Here is a 16349-nt window from a genome sequence, read left to right as displayed (position 1 = left end):
GACCACACATCGTCTTAACTTCCTTAGGAGTCAGAAGGTACTCTCTCATGCTCATATTCCAGCATTTGCTGAGTGGGTAAGTGTGAGATTACTGTATTTACACACTGTATGGTATATATACTTCTGTCCAAAATCCACTCAGCCTTTGCCTTTTCAGATTTGAATCCTTACAGTTTTAGACTCTCAGGCAATATCCTCACTTCTTTTTGATCATTTTAGTTTCCCTTGTTCTTTTAATCACTTAAGCTTCTCCTACTTACCTCATAATTCTTGAGTATGACATTGAGAATTTCTTAGCATTTCCGGAATAAGCCACTATGGATTTGTAGGTGGACAGATTCATGTTTCCAAAATCTTCTTGGACAATACTCAGCAATTCATGTCTTTTCCAGCTCCATTCACTGTGGAATGAGGACCTCCATTTTATTTGTCATAAGTAAAAAAAGGTACCAGAGTCAGAATAAATACAATAAACACCCAATGAACATTTGATTAATAAGAAATAATGTAGACAGTAAAGTCAAAGAGAAATGTCAAAAATATTTATTAATCATTGTCAAGTGAGTAGAAAATATTATTTATTAATAGATGTGTTTGTGTTTTATTTAGGATATTGCTTTTTACTTCTTTCAGCTCCCATACTTTGTTGTTAACCATGTTATTCTTTTCCTTAGCGTGAATTAAAGGTTGTCCTATGTTTAGATAGCAAGTAATCTGGTAAACAGTTAGGCAGGCTAGCTACAGTACACTTGGAGATATATTTTCATGTGGGCCATAGAAAATAAACCTTAGTTTTGAAAAATGGCCAGTGTGAATATTAAGATATCAGACAACAGCCATGAACTCCATTTTTATTATTTGCGATAAGATACAATACTAACATAGTTAAATACACAGTACAGAAGTTTAAACTGAACTCTCCAATAGGTATAAATAATGAAATAGATGTTAAAATAACTTGTAACTTGTCGACATAGAATTGATGGAAGCCATTTATTAAAACTGTAAATGCAAAAATTTAAAGAACTTACAAATAACTGTGAACCAACTTCCTTCCTAGGCCAACAAGTAAAAAAAATTTTACTTTTGATTTGCAAACAAAAACTATGGTTCTAGTTTTATTTTAAATTTGAAGTCAGTGTGGAAAGATGTCTTTCTAGATATTTGTTATTAAAATTAATTAAGCTGAATAGGCACTGTCAGAAGATGGCTTAAAATTAGGAACATTTTAGAGTCATTTCATCAGAGCTATTTGCCTAATTGGCTGCTTGACTCGTAAATATTAAGGTTGATATAAAGACAAATACTTTTGTCCTTTTCTATACAGCATTTATATATATTTATATATGCAACATTTGCACATAATAAGTTTACTTTGGATCTGATAAATATAATGTTTTTAAAAAAACTGGTTTAAGCAACAATTTTACAAAAATACCCACCTCTATTTCTAAAACTAATTGACAATAGTAAATATATATTTTCCCCTAACAAATACCCAGCTTATTAGAGTGTACCGATTTACAGAAAGCTGCAAAAGATCTATGAGATTTGGGGGGAAAGACAAAAAAAGGACTAAGTGGAAAAACCGAAGTAGAAGGGAACGACCGAATTGTTCTTGGTGTGGGGAAGGTTTTAAATGGCAGGCAGAACTGAAGACCTCTTGTGAATGTGGTAATGGAGTTGTAGATGAGTAAAATTTATTGTTCTCTATGTATAGAAGGAAAACTTCAAATTGGGCCAATATGAAATATAATGCTTTTGTCAATGGCATCATGGGTTCCTCACTAAAAATGAACAATGTAAATAAACATTTAGGCAGTGAAATGCAACAAAAAGCCATCTGCTTTGAAAAATCCCTACCCCTGCAGCATTGGAGAGCTTCAATTCAATAATCGTGAATAGAAGTTTTGTAGGTGCTGAGGCCAAGAAGAGGCATCAGATTGTCAAGTTGTTTGATATTGCCTGAACATTGGCTAAACCAGAAATTCCTTTTGGCTAATTTTCTCACATTGCCATACTAGAAGCTCATCTTAGAGTGGACTTGGAGCACGACTGTCTTTCTGAAAGTAAATGTAAGCTGAGCCACATTATTGGAAAAGTAATCACACATGTTCTAATGGCCACTGTTCAGCAAGTCCAGTCCTTTTTCACTGTTACTGGAAAACATGAGGGTCCAAAACCACAAATGCTAATCTCCTTGAAATGGTATATAAGCTCTATGTGAGAAAGATCGCTTTAAAAGACATTAAATTATTGAGTTTTAAAGAGGCCAAGCAGGTGAATGCAGAGGTTTTAATTTTATTTACTTATTTATTTGTTTATTTATTTATTATTTATTTATTTATTTATTTATTATTTATTTATTTTTAGACAGTCTTGCTTTGTTGCCCCTGCTGGCGTGTAGTATAGTGCAATCTGGGCTCACCGCAGCCTTTGTCTCTATGATTCTCCTGCCTCAGCCTCCCAAGCAGTTGGGATTACAGGGTCGCACCACCATGCCATGCTAATTTTTGTATTTTCAGTTGAGATATGATTTCACTATGTTGGCCAGGCTAGTATCAAACTCCTGACCTCAGGTGATTCGCCCTCCTGGACCCCCCAAAGTGCTGGGATTACAGGCATAAGCCACCATGCCCAGCCATAAATATAATTCTTAATACAGCTTCAGGCCTTAAAGTGGATGTAAGTAACAAGAATATTGGCTTAATGGATGAAAGCATTGGCCCCAATATCTAAATGAAGAGAAAAGCTTCTGACCTACTTGATCAGGAAATGTCCTTCCTACATTCAATATCTTGTCTTAGTCATCATTTCAAGAGCTACCAATTATGAACACATTTAAAACACTGGCTTTGTTTACACTTTTGCCACATTCATTTCTCCTTATAATTTATATTGAACATCCTCAGTTTGTCTTCATGAATTGAGAAGTTTGTAGAAGAAACTTTAACAACACCAAAGGAGGCAGATGGAATGCATTCATTATAGCAGAAAAATAGGACAGGCAAAACCCTCCTTTATATATATTAGTGCCTCAGCTTAAAAGTAAGATCAGTGAGAAAATCACAAAAGGCCTAAAAGTGAGAATCCAGAGCCACCTGAGCATGTTTAATTAGCCTAAAACTTGTCCTACCCATTCTACTCATATTTAAGATATTAGATCTGGGACTGTCTTCCAGAAGGACAATGTGATTTGCTATAGTACCTTCAAGAGGATCAAGAAATGGACCTTGTATGGTACACTTAGTAGCTTACTGGTAAATGAAGAAGGAAACCCACAGGTAGCGTCTTTCAGTAGGATCAGACTAATTGGAGGACAGCATTGTGATAAAAATTTTAGGGAAACAATCTTTATTTATGCTAATGCTGTTCAGACCATATGCATCACATTTGAGCATCTCCATAAAGAAGATGCATCCCAGTGTTTGAAATTACTGAGTATAAATATATGGCCAACAAATGAGCACCTTTAGAAAAATACGGAGTCAAAGATGAAATGTTTATTAAACCCTTTGAAGGGCTGCTACAATTAAATTATGTGGATGCTTCCCAGTTGGCTAGAGAAGGGGATTGCTCAAAGGTTTCAGATTGAAAAGCCTCACACAGCTCTCCAGGCAAGAAGTTTGGCAGTGGTTCTGAAAAATTACAAAGACGAATTCCCAAATATTTATCATATGATTTGTATTCTGCAGTGATTTCCAGTTTCAGTGGCAACAGTGGAAAGAAAAGGATGAAGTCAGGTTACAGGAATAGAATGCTTAAGACAGAAGTTGAATATCTAATGTGCATTTCTATGGAAGGCCCAATGCCAGGAGTATATAAGTACAGACCTGCTGTCAGCCTTTTTAAATTAAAGCTCTCTAGAACAAACAAGTTTCTGATGGGCAAAGACTACCAGAAAACCTTGTGTTGAAGGAGTGCCATATTCTTTCTGATTTAGAAGGAAGGGGAAAAAAACTTTCAAATTTTTTGCTTAAACCTCCTCTGTAAATGATCTCTTGCTATACTTTAAATTATGAGACAGTGACTATGATAAAATACAATAATAGAGCCAGTAAGGCAAAATGAGGTGAAGAAATGCGTACATTTTCTACCGTTTAGAAAATTTGATATGTCTACTTAGTTTTTAATGTTTATAAAAGCAGCATCACTCTGTGGAAAAGATTCAAAGGTCCAACCAAGGGAGAAAAAAGAGATGCTTAATTTTCACTTATCCACATGTCTTAATTATAAAGAAAAAGAGACACCATTTTCCTGTATTAATAAATAGGAGTCTTTTGTCACGTTTTTATGTGTTTTTATTCTTGGTTTATCTTAAGATATAGTTTAAAGCTAGAAATATAATTTCTCCATATTAATATTAAATGTGTCATATGTTTCCCTTAAGTGTTAAAATAATATTTTATTTTATTATTTAAAATAAATAACAGTATTTGGGTGAAACTCATTATTTTACTTTTATTCCTCATGGCCACATAGCAGTTCAAACATTGCTTAATCCAGAATAAGACATCACACCTATCTGTACTAACAAGGCAAACTACTTAAATCTCTCCCAACATTCACCAGTTATTCACACACAGCAAGGGCTCAATTAACCTTTGTTGAATAAATAACATCACTTACGTATAAAAAGCCTGGAATTCAAGGGATAGGATATACAGTTAGTAAAAGTGTAAGTCTGTAAGGCAATTCTAAAGTGAGCATGGAAACCTGCCTAATTATTGTTTGCTTCATTTCCTGGTTTTTGGCAATGAATAATCTTCACATTTTAAGACAATATTTTTCAGATATACATTACATAATTAAAAGACAAAATGAAACACAGAAGATTCTTAATTCTATATTTATTTTCCATACTCAACATATCCATTCCTATAGAGGTATTTTTGAATTTAGAACTCTGTGGAAAGGACTGCTGACATTAGGACAGGAAGAAAAGAAAAAATATGCAAAAATTCCACGTCTTCTCTAAGGGAAATATAAGCACGTTAGTTTTAACAAACTTACAGTTCTATACTTAGTGTCTCAAGCATTAGGAAATTGGCTACTCTCAAAGCATATTTAAAGCAGGTTTATAGAATGAAGGTTTCCAATACTCTCTTGCCAAAGTAACCATTTTCAAGTTTAAAAATAGGCCTTCCTAGATTATATATAATTTTTTTGAGATGGAGTCTCGCTCTCTTGCCCAGGCTGGAGTGCAGTGGCATGATCTGGGCTCACTGCAACTTCTGCTTCCTGGGTTCAAGTGATTCTCCTGCCTCACCCTCCAGAATAGCTGGGATTACAGGCGCGTACCACCATGTCTGGCTAATTTTTTGTATTTTTAGTAGAGATGGAGTTTCCCCATGTTAATCACGCTGGCCTTGAAGTCTTGACCTCAAGTGATCTGCCTACCTTGGCCTCCCAAAGTGCTGGGATTACAGGTGTGAGCCACCATGCCCAGCCTTGATCATATATAAATTTGAAACTACAACATCATCCTGAGTTTGTTACAGTGATAAAAATATAGCAAAGCAACTACATAAATATGTGAAAATATAAATGACAGTGTCTTTTGTAAAATAAATTCTTGCTTAGAATTGTTTTCTATTTTAATACTAAAAGTAAAAAAAGTGATAGAAGAAAACAGGAGGAAAAACTATAACAAGGATTTATAGAGTTACTTTTTCAAAGAGTATTCTTTGAATTCTCACTCAGGAGAAATGAATCCATTAAAATAATGAAGCTAAGATTAATATTTTATAATACATAGGATGAAATGTATTATTTTCTTTGTCAAAAGCCTTTCACGTTATGCCAATTTGTAACTCATTATTTCACTTGGTCACTTAAAAATTATTTTGAATTGCGATTCAACTCATTTTACAAACCCAAAAGCAAGCACAACTTCTATATTCATCATAGCTTTAATGCAACTTTATCTTTCCATTACACAGTACACCCATATAGTTTCAGCAGAAAGTGTGTTCAAAGCCAGAAATCATTTTACCCTATTTCACACTCAGGACAGGAGCAAATTTCAAGACTGACAAATCAAATTATCCAGTGAATATATCTGAAAGGCAAAAGGAACTGGATGGTGTTGGGAAACGGAGGTTGGAGAATGAGAGGAATGTTCAAGGTAGGGGGAACATTTGTGAAAGCCAAAGGTGGAATGGAAGGATGAAATCATGAGAGATCTTGCAAGCTCTGCTAGTGGATGAAGTTTATCTTGACTCCGGTATTGAGCATTGTAAGATTTCAGTTGGGGCTGGGGATACAGGGTGAGAAAAGAATGATCAGATCTGTGCTGTAAAGAGAACATTCTGGCCACTGTTCAGAAACGAACTGAATAGGACAAGTCTGGGGGCCACACTGGAAATCCAGGCAGGAAGAGGTGGAAGAGAAATGAACACATTTTAAAGATAATTATGAAGTAGAACAAATAGGACTTAGGTTCCAATTAGTTGTTAATGGTTAAGAGGAGATACAAGAGTTAAGAATGTCACTCAGGTGTCAGGGGCTGCATGATGATATTTATCAACTTAGGGAACACAGAAGGAACACAAAAGTAAAATCAGCTTTTAGAGGAAGTATGATGAATTCAATTTGGAGTGTAGTGAGTTTGTGGACCCTGTGGGATATAAAAGTCGAGATATCCGGATAAATTGTAGGATAATCATGGGATAGAGGTGTGCCTTTATATAATTTCTATAAAATCTGCCTATAAATAGCAATTAAAGCTACTGGAAAGAAAGATACTACCCAGGAAGGAAGGATGGATGAAAGAATAAAAGGGTGAAGTCTTGAAAGTGAGCAAAAGCAACATTTAAAGAATGAGCTGAAAGGATACCAAGAAGTAGGGGAAGATCAGGAGGGCAATTTTCCAGAAAAAAAAAGAAAGTGCTTTTCAAAAATATGGGATTATGTAACTATGCCAAAGCCTGATGAGAAGTCAAGGTTAAGATAAAAACTAGCCATCAGATTAAACCAAATGGAAGAATTTGTGACTTCCGGGAAGAGCTATTTGGTAGAGTAGTGAGTACATGAGTGGAGTGGATTGGTCCAAGGGATAGCGAGGTGTGAGACATATGCTCTAGACAACCAACTTTTTCAGAAGCTTGGCGATGAATGGGAATAAGAAATCATTTGTTTACTAGAAATATATGAGAGCTTTGGAGAGTCATTTATTTCATTGGAAAAGCTTTTGGCATGTTTAAATGCTGATGTGAAATTTCCAGTAGAAAAATAAATGGATTGAAGGTATCCAAAAAAAAAAAAAAAAGAAGAAGATGGTGAGGAATAGCTAACATTCATTAAGCATTTAGTGTGTACACGGTGCTCTTCCGTGTTCTTTATGGCTTTTAACTCCTCTGATACTCTCAACAATCCTGTGAGGGGCTGATAGGATAATATCCCATAAGAGGTGGAAAATTATGGGATCCAGAGCTCAGGTAAAATAATAATCCTTGTATAGGAAGAAACACAACTTCCATCCTAGAGAACCAGGAATGGGAAGGATGTGGTAGAGGCAGGTGGATTTACAGGTTTGAAGGCAGGAGATTGAGAGAGTTCTCTTAATACCTACTGTTTTGTCTGTCAATCAGGAAGAATGGTCATCTGTACGACATGAGGGCAAAGGTGGTAGGTTGGTAGGTTTGAAGTATGGAGGAGGTTTAAAATAGACATTGTGAAGAATAGGAGAGAACATTCGCTAGAAGCCCAAAATGATTGCCATGCAGCACTGAGGCCCCACTGCAGGTGAAAAGCAAGCACATTGCCATGTCATTCATCCACAGGGTTACGGAGTTTTCCCATTGTTCTCACCTTCTGGTCACAGGAGAGGCAGTATTGCTAAAACTTTTGGGAAACTTCTAGGAGTCTTGGCATCGATTCCACCATGGGAGACAGAGAAGACCTTGGATGCAAATCAAAAGGTAGCGAGCACGCAAACAGCAAGGGAAGGTGGGAGATATAGAACCATTTGATGGGCACTTATTTACCCTTTCTTCCAAAGCCAGAGTACAATTATACCTAACAAATCAGGAAGATTGAGATAGATCTCAGTAAGGGTGTATACACTCTGTATCTTTTGCTTAAGATACAGAACTCTCTGTATCTTTCGCTTAATTTTTTGTAAACCTAAAACTGCTGAAAAGTATAAAGTTTATTAATTTAAAAAAAAACTAAAATAGATGCCTAGGAATAGATAATGTAGTGACCATATGAATATCATTTATCATTATTGTTTTAGAAAGATTTACCCTACTGCTCAGTTAAAATGGAATTACATAGTTTATCCTCGTCTGGGTCATTGTGAATTGAGGAAGGGGAGAAGAAAGGAGAACAAGAAATCTATTGTTAAATCCCCAGTTAGTACAAGGGACTATGCTGGGCTTATTACAAGTGTCATAGAATTTCATTCTCAAAATAGACCTATTAAGTAGAACCACACATGCATTTACAAGTAAGAACACCAAGATACAGAGATGTTACCTAGCTTGCCTAAAGTGGTTCAGCAGGTAAAAAGAAGGGAGTTTGGAACCATTGTCTATCAAAGCACCTGCTGATTATTTCACACATACTGAATAATGTCCTGTTTATTGACATCCAATTATGTATAGCCTTATATTTTGAATTCTGCAATAGCCCTGAAAGTTAGAATAAATGCATCATTAACCCTTGTTACATTTCAGGCGGAGACTTTACCTGTCAAAAGAAAATTTCACAAACAAACCCACAGGTGGCAGTATAACATGGTATTCTTAAAACGTCAACTATTGCTAATTAACAAAACAGCAGGTATTGTCTTGATGCTGTCCTAGTTGATCAAGATTTGAGAAAAATTCCTTTCTTCTAGAGGTTACAGCCAGGTAGTAAAGATTCAAGGGGAAGCCCAAAAGCTGTTTTCCTCTGCATCAATCCTTGGGGCTTGGAGGGTGGCAGAAGTATCTCAAAGTAGGGGGAAAAAAAAAACACACACACAGAGAGTAGAACAAGAAAAAGGAAGAGGAGGAGAAAAAGGAAGAAAAGGAGGAAGATAGAAAAGGAACAATAAAGAGAAAGGAACTGTGAAAAAAGCAGATTATAATAGGATGTATTCAATGCTTCAAAATTCATCTTAAAACTCACCCCTGAACATCTCAGACCCCAGTCTAATTTAGATACTGGCAAACCCTTTGGGTGTCTAGATCTCATGCAAACACACTGAATGGTTTAACAGCTGATGGTCATGCCCATGTCTCTATTAGACCTTGAGACACTTGGGACAGGAATCATTGTTCATCTTTGAATACTCTGGAACCAGTGGCTGAGGCATTACATGGCTCAGAATAGGAATGAAGTAAGAAGTAATGGATGGATGGATGGAGGGATGGATGAATGAATGAATGAGTGAGTGAGGGATAGGTGTCTGTGCATTCACCATGCCTTCTACTCTAACGTTTTTTGATCTACCTTCTGGAGGAAACATCCTGGCAATGTCTTTTCTAAGGAAAAATTCAGTTTCCTTCTTTATATGTTATAAGTCATCAAGAGAAAACATATTGCTTTCATTTAATAAAAATTAAGATGAAAGTTTTTAGGATGCGGAGAATGTGAAACAAGCAGGCAGGAAGCAGCAATGGTGATTGGAGTCATTTGATTCTGAGGGACAGAGGATATCTATTAAGCTCTAACCATATGCCAGAAATAAATGCTAGGCTTTGTGTGTGTTCTTGTCTAGTCCTTATAGCCATATTATGAACTAATGACTGTTATTAAGTTCATTTTCTAGGTGTAAAAATGCGGCACAGAAAAGTTAATTCGCTCAAAGACACAGACTAGTACAACTGGTTCTTCTTTCCTTTTTAACTAAAGTGTACATACTGCACGTTGAGTCCTAGAGGGGTTAAATAACTTGCCTGAAGTAGCACTGTCAGAGGCAAAAAAAGGTCTCAACTCCAGGCCTATGAGACTCAAGAATTCATGTCCTTTATTAAACTACATTTTCTCATCACAGATCTTTTTCCAGACTTGGGAAACTCATTTCACTTTCCTGTGCTTCCCTGAATTAGCATCACATTATTGCAAGCTAGAAGCTGGGCTTCTGATTAGAAAGGGACACAGGTACTTTTCTACCAGCCTCTGAGTTAAGGTCATTTCTCCAGCCTTAGCTTTGCTAATTCCCCATCAGCAACTTTTTCTGAAGCTTCAGATGGGTCCAGTCTCCACCAGGACCAGATATCTGGGAAGCCACCCTGGAACTTCCAGGCTTCCAGGAGCAGCCTCAGCTGTTTGTCAGTAGTGATAAGGAGGCCCGAGATCCCCGTATCTCAGATCAGTGCCTGATAATAAGAGAAAAGACAGAGGGGAGTAGTAACTTCACTCGCCATATGTCACTTAGAATTTCATTCTTATTTTAACATGCTGGTTTTGATGCACAGTAGATAAGCCTCAAAGTAAATACATGGAACTGCTAACAGAAGGAATATGGATAATTCATGTAAGGGCAAGGAGATAATATTTTTTTTTTCTTTTCCAAAATTTCGATAACATGGTTTAGTATCCTTTTTTAAAGAAAAGTTAGTTACCATTTTAAAAAGCCATATTTTTCCTCTTGATCAGCAGAAGTACCTAAAGAGGACACATGGGCAGATGATATTACATAGGCCAGATTCCCAAATTCCAAATTTATCTTCCTACAAATTCTTCTGCAGTGGACTAGAGAGGAGCTGGGAGTACACAGCAAGGGCTAGCTTTACTCACAAGGTCACAAGATTGCAGGTATAAAGGAAAGTGATTCATAGGAATAACCTAGGAAGTGTGACTAAAGCAGCAGTCAAAACTATCCCCAGCTCTACAACTGCACAAGTGACCCCCATACCAGCAGCCCAACCATCCCCTGCTGCTGCTGCCATCATAGTATCCGGTTGGCCTCTGGGGGCGCTCGGCCTCATTCGGCAATAGTGCTTTTGTTGTTTGGGAAGAGAAGCTCAAAATCTTCCTCTTTTGCTCCTGCTCAGTTTTTCAGCAGAAATAAAGACAAAGTTAATTTTTAAGATATATACTAGAAAGTGGAAGCCAAAAGCATAAAATTATGGAAATAAATTATATGATGGAGAACATACTGTTTTTAATGTAATTCAAATCTAGCCACAGATCTGCTTTCTGGGAACCTAGATTTCAATTTTTTTCCTAAGCCTAGACTGCTATGGATGCTGAGTGAATCCCTCACAGCCTCCAGCCTGCACATCTGCTCTGTGCTTGCCATGTCTGAGAAACATCCTCTCTCTATAGCTGCCCTGCTGGGTTCAGACAGCTTTCAGCTGCGTTTCTCACATCTTCTGGTTTCTTGGAGAAGGAAAGTGTTTCTCTATTACCCTAGAATTTAACTACTGGATTTAGGCTTTCCTTTTCATGTCTTACAGATTAACAAACTTTGCCTTTTCTGTACATCTGTAAGACAAGCAGATTGTCCAAACATGTGAAGCATTTCACTAGATAAATGTCGAGTCTCAGTTTCCCCGACTTAGATGGCAATCTTTACACTCATACTTTCTAGAGCCTCTTAATTTCAATCATTCTGATTCCTCGACTCAATAAGTATACACCTACTTGTCTAACCATGTGCCCCCATTTTGTTTAATGCAATCACCGTGCCTGTGTTTTTGACGAGTATCCTACCCTATTTTCAAAGATGAACCAAAGGCCACAAACAAAAAGCCATTTTGGGGGAAGCCTGTCTCATGTCTGCCCCGCCGTAAGGCAAGCAAGCAGAGGATTAGACCCTTACCATCCTTCAAGGCTCCAAGCCCCCAATCTCTGCCTCTTTCTCTGGACTTGCCCTTAATTTCTGTTTTTCACTGAGAGGACACTCTGAACACTCATTTGTCGGGCAGAGATAATTGACACACTCTGTGCCCAGTGAATGTTCAAGCATGCCCTGCCTCACGTTACCCACTGCCCTCCCTGCCCCAAGCACCCTCTGGACCCCCTCCTGGGGAAGTGATCTTGTGCAATTCTAGTCATTTCAGTTTTACAACATCAAAGTACCTCAACCATATAGTAACAATAACACACATATATTAAGAGGAGGGTGAGGAGGGTTGGGTCTGGCATGGTGATTTACGCCTGCAATCCCAGCACTATGGAGGGCTGAGGCGGGCAGATCACGAGGTCAGGAGATCAAGACCGTCATGGCCAACACGGTGAAACCCCTGTCTTTATACAAAAATTAGCCGGGTGTGGTGATGCCCGCCTGTAGTCCCAGCTACTTGGGAGGCTGAGGCAGGAGAATCGCTTGAACCCAGGAGGCAAAGGTTGCAGAGAACTGAGATCGCACCACTGCACTCCAGCCTCGGCAACAGAGCAAGACTCCGAGACTCCGTCTGAAGAAAAAAAAGGAAAAAAAAGGAGGGTTGATCATGCACACATGCCCTTACAGAAAAACAGGCAGCTGTCTCCCTGGTAAGAAAAATATGGGTCTCCACCCCACCCCACACCAGACACACAAAAAAATCCCAGGATGCCCCAGAATGCAGTTTCTTTCCTTCATGACGTGTTGTGAAGCACGTCAGCTGCTCCTTGTTGCTGTGCAGATCACCCAACATCGGGTCACCGAGAGAGACGGCAGTGCTTGCTCACACAGCTGATAGGATTAGGAGATGGTGCTTTGTCAGCCCTGATTGAGCCCAAGAAAGCCCCCAGCATACACAGGTGAGATGTGAGGAAGAGTGGATGTGAGGGACCGTGATGTGTCTTGGTTGTTTGCTGCAGGCGTTTTCTTTTCGGCAGTGCATTTGTATTGTCTTCTCTGTGAAGTTTGCAGTCTGGGGGATTCCTATTAATAAAAATCTGTGCTTTTTCACTTACCTGGTCTCAGATATTGGCCACATGTACCTCACAGGATTTTTGTGAGGCTCAAATAAGATTATATATGTGAAAGAGTTCTGAAAATATAAAGTTTTGTGCATAGGAAAGGTAGGAATGATTTCATTACAAATTTCACATAAACAGTCGATAGCTTATCCCAGATTTGGGGGAATATTTATATAAAGACATTATCTTCCTTCCCAGTCTACAATACCCTATCGCTTCTGTGCCTTGCCAGGCTTGGACAGGTATATTGTTTATAATCCTTAAAGGTTTAATCCTAAATTAATTAATATTTTCTAAAAGCCAGAAATACATTAATTTTTAAAGAAGCTACAAGATGATAAAACAAGACCATAAAATAAGTCTTTAAGTAGAAAATGAAAATGATGCACAAGAATATTTTGAAGCAGAGGAAAGAAGACCATATTATGCTGTATTACATTATATCTCTTTGATGGTATAATCCAAATGTTACATTTCTTCTAATGACATGAGAAACACTTGAATGAAATTAAGGCAGCATAGATATTATCATTGGTAAAACTTGCCTTTTAGAACAGTGGAAAAACAGGCTTGGGTTCCAAAAGTACAGCGCTAAGAGGCATCTGAACACTAAATCATCAGCCTTTCCCTCTGCTAGGTTGCTATGGTGACAGCAAGGCTACTGCACAGCCTCTCAGTGCTTGCACTTCTGCAGTAAAAGCTGTCACTGAACACGTGTTGGATTTTTTTAGGCATACACCCAATTATCAGATACAAATACATTGTGGAGGCACCTTTATTTGAATCATTTTCAAAGCAAATTGTATCTGTGTTCTTTATCCTGCACTGATGGACCCCTTTTGGTGTTATGGAATTCACACGTTCATGCATTCACTCATTTGACAGCTATGTATTGAGTGTCTACCATATAACAGGAATTGTACTAGGCGCTGCCTACAAGCTTCGGTGAAAACAAACAAGTAAATGGGGAATTCTGAGGAGATAACAGCTCTCCTGGGGGTAAAAGTAAGTGTGCTGGAATTATCAGGGGAGGTTTCCTGGAAGAAGCTGTCTAAAATGAAACTTCATGTATCTTTAAGAGTTGAGGAAGATAGGGGGATGTAGTGCAAGAAATGTTCCAGACAGAGGAAACAGCAGGTGCAGCAGTCTCAAGGAAAAAGAGAACACAAAACCACCACCTCTGAGAAATGCAAATGCTACAGTGGGAGCGGTATCCATTTGTATGCAGGGAAAGAGTGGCAGGGGCCAAAGGGGCAGGTTAGGGAGGGGAGGGAGTATCTATAAAAGAGAGGAGTGGCAAGAAACAAGATTGGAGAGATAAACAAGGTGGCCAGATCAGGAAAGCCTTGTGTGCCACATTAAGGAGTTCCAATATTACCTGGAAGACAATCAGGAAACCATTAATAAGTTTTCACGGGGAAGCATGACTTGATTTAGCTTTTCATAAAGACTTGTGGAAAACTGGAAACACTGGATAGAAAGGAATAAGAGGCAAGACTGAAAGCAAGAGACCTTGAGTTAGACCACTATTGCAATAAGGGTGACTGTGGTTTAGACTACGTGAAGATAATGGAGACAAATAGTGGACAGAAGGAATTAGATTCAAGACGGTCATTATTTGGTAGCAAATCACTTGGTGGTTTATGCTATGTGTGGGTCAGGTGAGTAAGAGAAAGACACTTGGCTAGCTCAGTGGAGGGTGTCTCTGCTATTAGGTCCCCAGTCTCAATTTTCAGTTCCAAGTAGGGAACTCAGAGGAATCTATTAACTTTCACAGTTTGTTCTTATTTCACAGTATATGATCCCAGGCTCACAATTTTAGGAATAATAGGTTGTATGAATCATCCTGGACCATCACTTTCCTGAGGTCCATATTTGAGACAGCTGTGGGTGTTGAAAGCATGAATTAATCACCTCTTCTTCCCAAATAAAGAATCCTAAAATTATCAACCTCACTGCTTGAGATAGCTAAGTAGATTGAAAAGGCATGAAGGTTTATGGAGGATGATCTCCTTTGGAGTTGTAGGAAGAAGGGAAATTGATTCCACTAGTCTTCTGGCTTCAGGCTCTCTCTAGACTCACAACATACATTCTTAGGCTTGAGAGTTGAGGGCTCAGAGAAAAGCTGTTGAGAGGATGGATAAAAGGGGACAGTAACCCTCGGTTTTCAAGGAGCACAGTCCTGCCATATAGGACGCAGGTGCATAAGGATCAGAGTATTCACCTGCCACATTGCTGCTTGGAATATTCTCCAATTCTGAATAAAGAATGTATAAGTTATCGTACATGTTGAATTCCATTACCAGATAAGATTTAAGGGTAGCAAGTGTAATAAATCAAGGCCCTTGGCCCAGCTATGTATCCTATTCTAAGTCTGCAGTTGGACAGATTTTCAACCTTTCTTGAACAAATTTGTGTGCATCACAAATGCTTTTTCTGCCTGTCATGTAAAAGGCATCAGCAAATATTGACTGGATCACCTGGACCTGACTTAACTGCTCTTTGGAAAGTTCTATTCAATCAGCTGGATAGAGCTGTTTTGTCTTCCTCATCTAATCCTCACAGCTATCCTAGAGGTAGGTATCACTATTATTATCCCTCAATTTAACAAGGGTAAACTTGCAATGCAGAAGAGTCAAGAACGGTAGGAGTAGGCGTAGGCCAGCCAGGCAGACGCACCTGCATGTAATTCCAGCACTTTGAGAGGCCTAAACAGGAGGATCCCTTGATCCCAGGAGTTTGAGACTGCAATGAACCCTGATAGCGCCACTGTACTACAGCCTAGGCCACAGAGCCAGACCCCGTCTCAACAACGAAAAAAAAACCAGCAAAAAACAACAAAACCACCACAAAATAAATAATAAATAAAAAACTTCAGGCATCAAGGCACTGAGGCTGAAGGGACTGATTGGAGTGCTGGCTTGAACTCGTTTTTCTGAGTTCAACTGCAGTGCTCCTCCCAGTGCGCCTGAGCTCCTTCCTGGCGCCGGGCAGCTGCCGGGCAGAGCTGGGGAAAAGGCTGTTCTCCCGCTATCTAGCAGCCTCGCCTCCCCAGGCCGGAGGGACTGAGCTGCCCATTGAAGGCCTTTCTGATGCAACCCCCCCGCAAAATCCACCGCAGCCTTTGAGATCCCAGAACCCAGACGCAGGCTGTGTCAGTATTCCTGCCGCACTGGCTTGGCTGGGGTCCGGTAGGAGAGAGATCCCCGCTGCTCTCGGGCGAGGCAGTTGTGGAGAGCTGTAGGTTGACTTAAGACCTGGAGGCCAAGGAGGGTAGCCAGGGGAAAACTTTCTCTGTTTTGCCTCTCTGTGATGTCGCAGCTTTTCTCAGTCACTCCATCCAACGGCACCCCCTTCAAACCTGAGACCGAGGGTGGGGGCGCCCCTGGGCTGGAGATGCCGCTAGCCACCGCCTGCCCCCACCGGGCCGAGCTATTTGGAGAGGGAGGGACATGCGGCCTTGTGGGGGCGGGCGGTGCGGTGGCCAAATCGGCGGGTGGGGCGCG

The 16349-nt window shown here is 39.3% G+C and overlaps 1 protein-coding gene across 6 annotated transcripts in view; it reads left to right on the top strand.

Moving 5' to 3' along the window:
• SYBU (syntabulin) overlaps nucleotides 1-16349 on the top strand; it is a 114124-nt gene that overhangs the window by 26270 nt on the left and 71505 nt on the right. Inside the window, exon 1 of one of the 6 annotated variants that reach the window (XM_032252099.1) lies at nucleotides 12399-12681. The exons of 4 other annotated variants lie outside the window; for them this stretch is intronic. The gene's annotated coding sequence lies outside the window, so the exon portion shown is untranslated. Of the gene's footprint in view, nucleotides 1-12398; nucleotides 12682-16349 lie in introns of those variants that run through there. One more of the 6 variants, XM_032252075.1, reaches the window with a different exon arrangement.

Source organism: Sapajus apella, unplaced genomic scaffold (assembly GCF_009761245.1).
Source record: "Sapajus apella isolate SASKATOON/1434 unplaced genomic scaffold, GSC_monkey_1.0 scaffold3, whole genome shotgun sequence".
Taxonomy (NCBI): Eukaryota; Metazoa; Chordata; class Mammalia; order Primates; family Cebidae; genus Sapajus; species Sapajus apella.
Note: the sequence above shows the minus strand (reverse complement) of the source record. Positions and strands in the feature narration are given on the sequence as shown.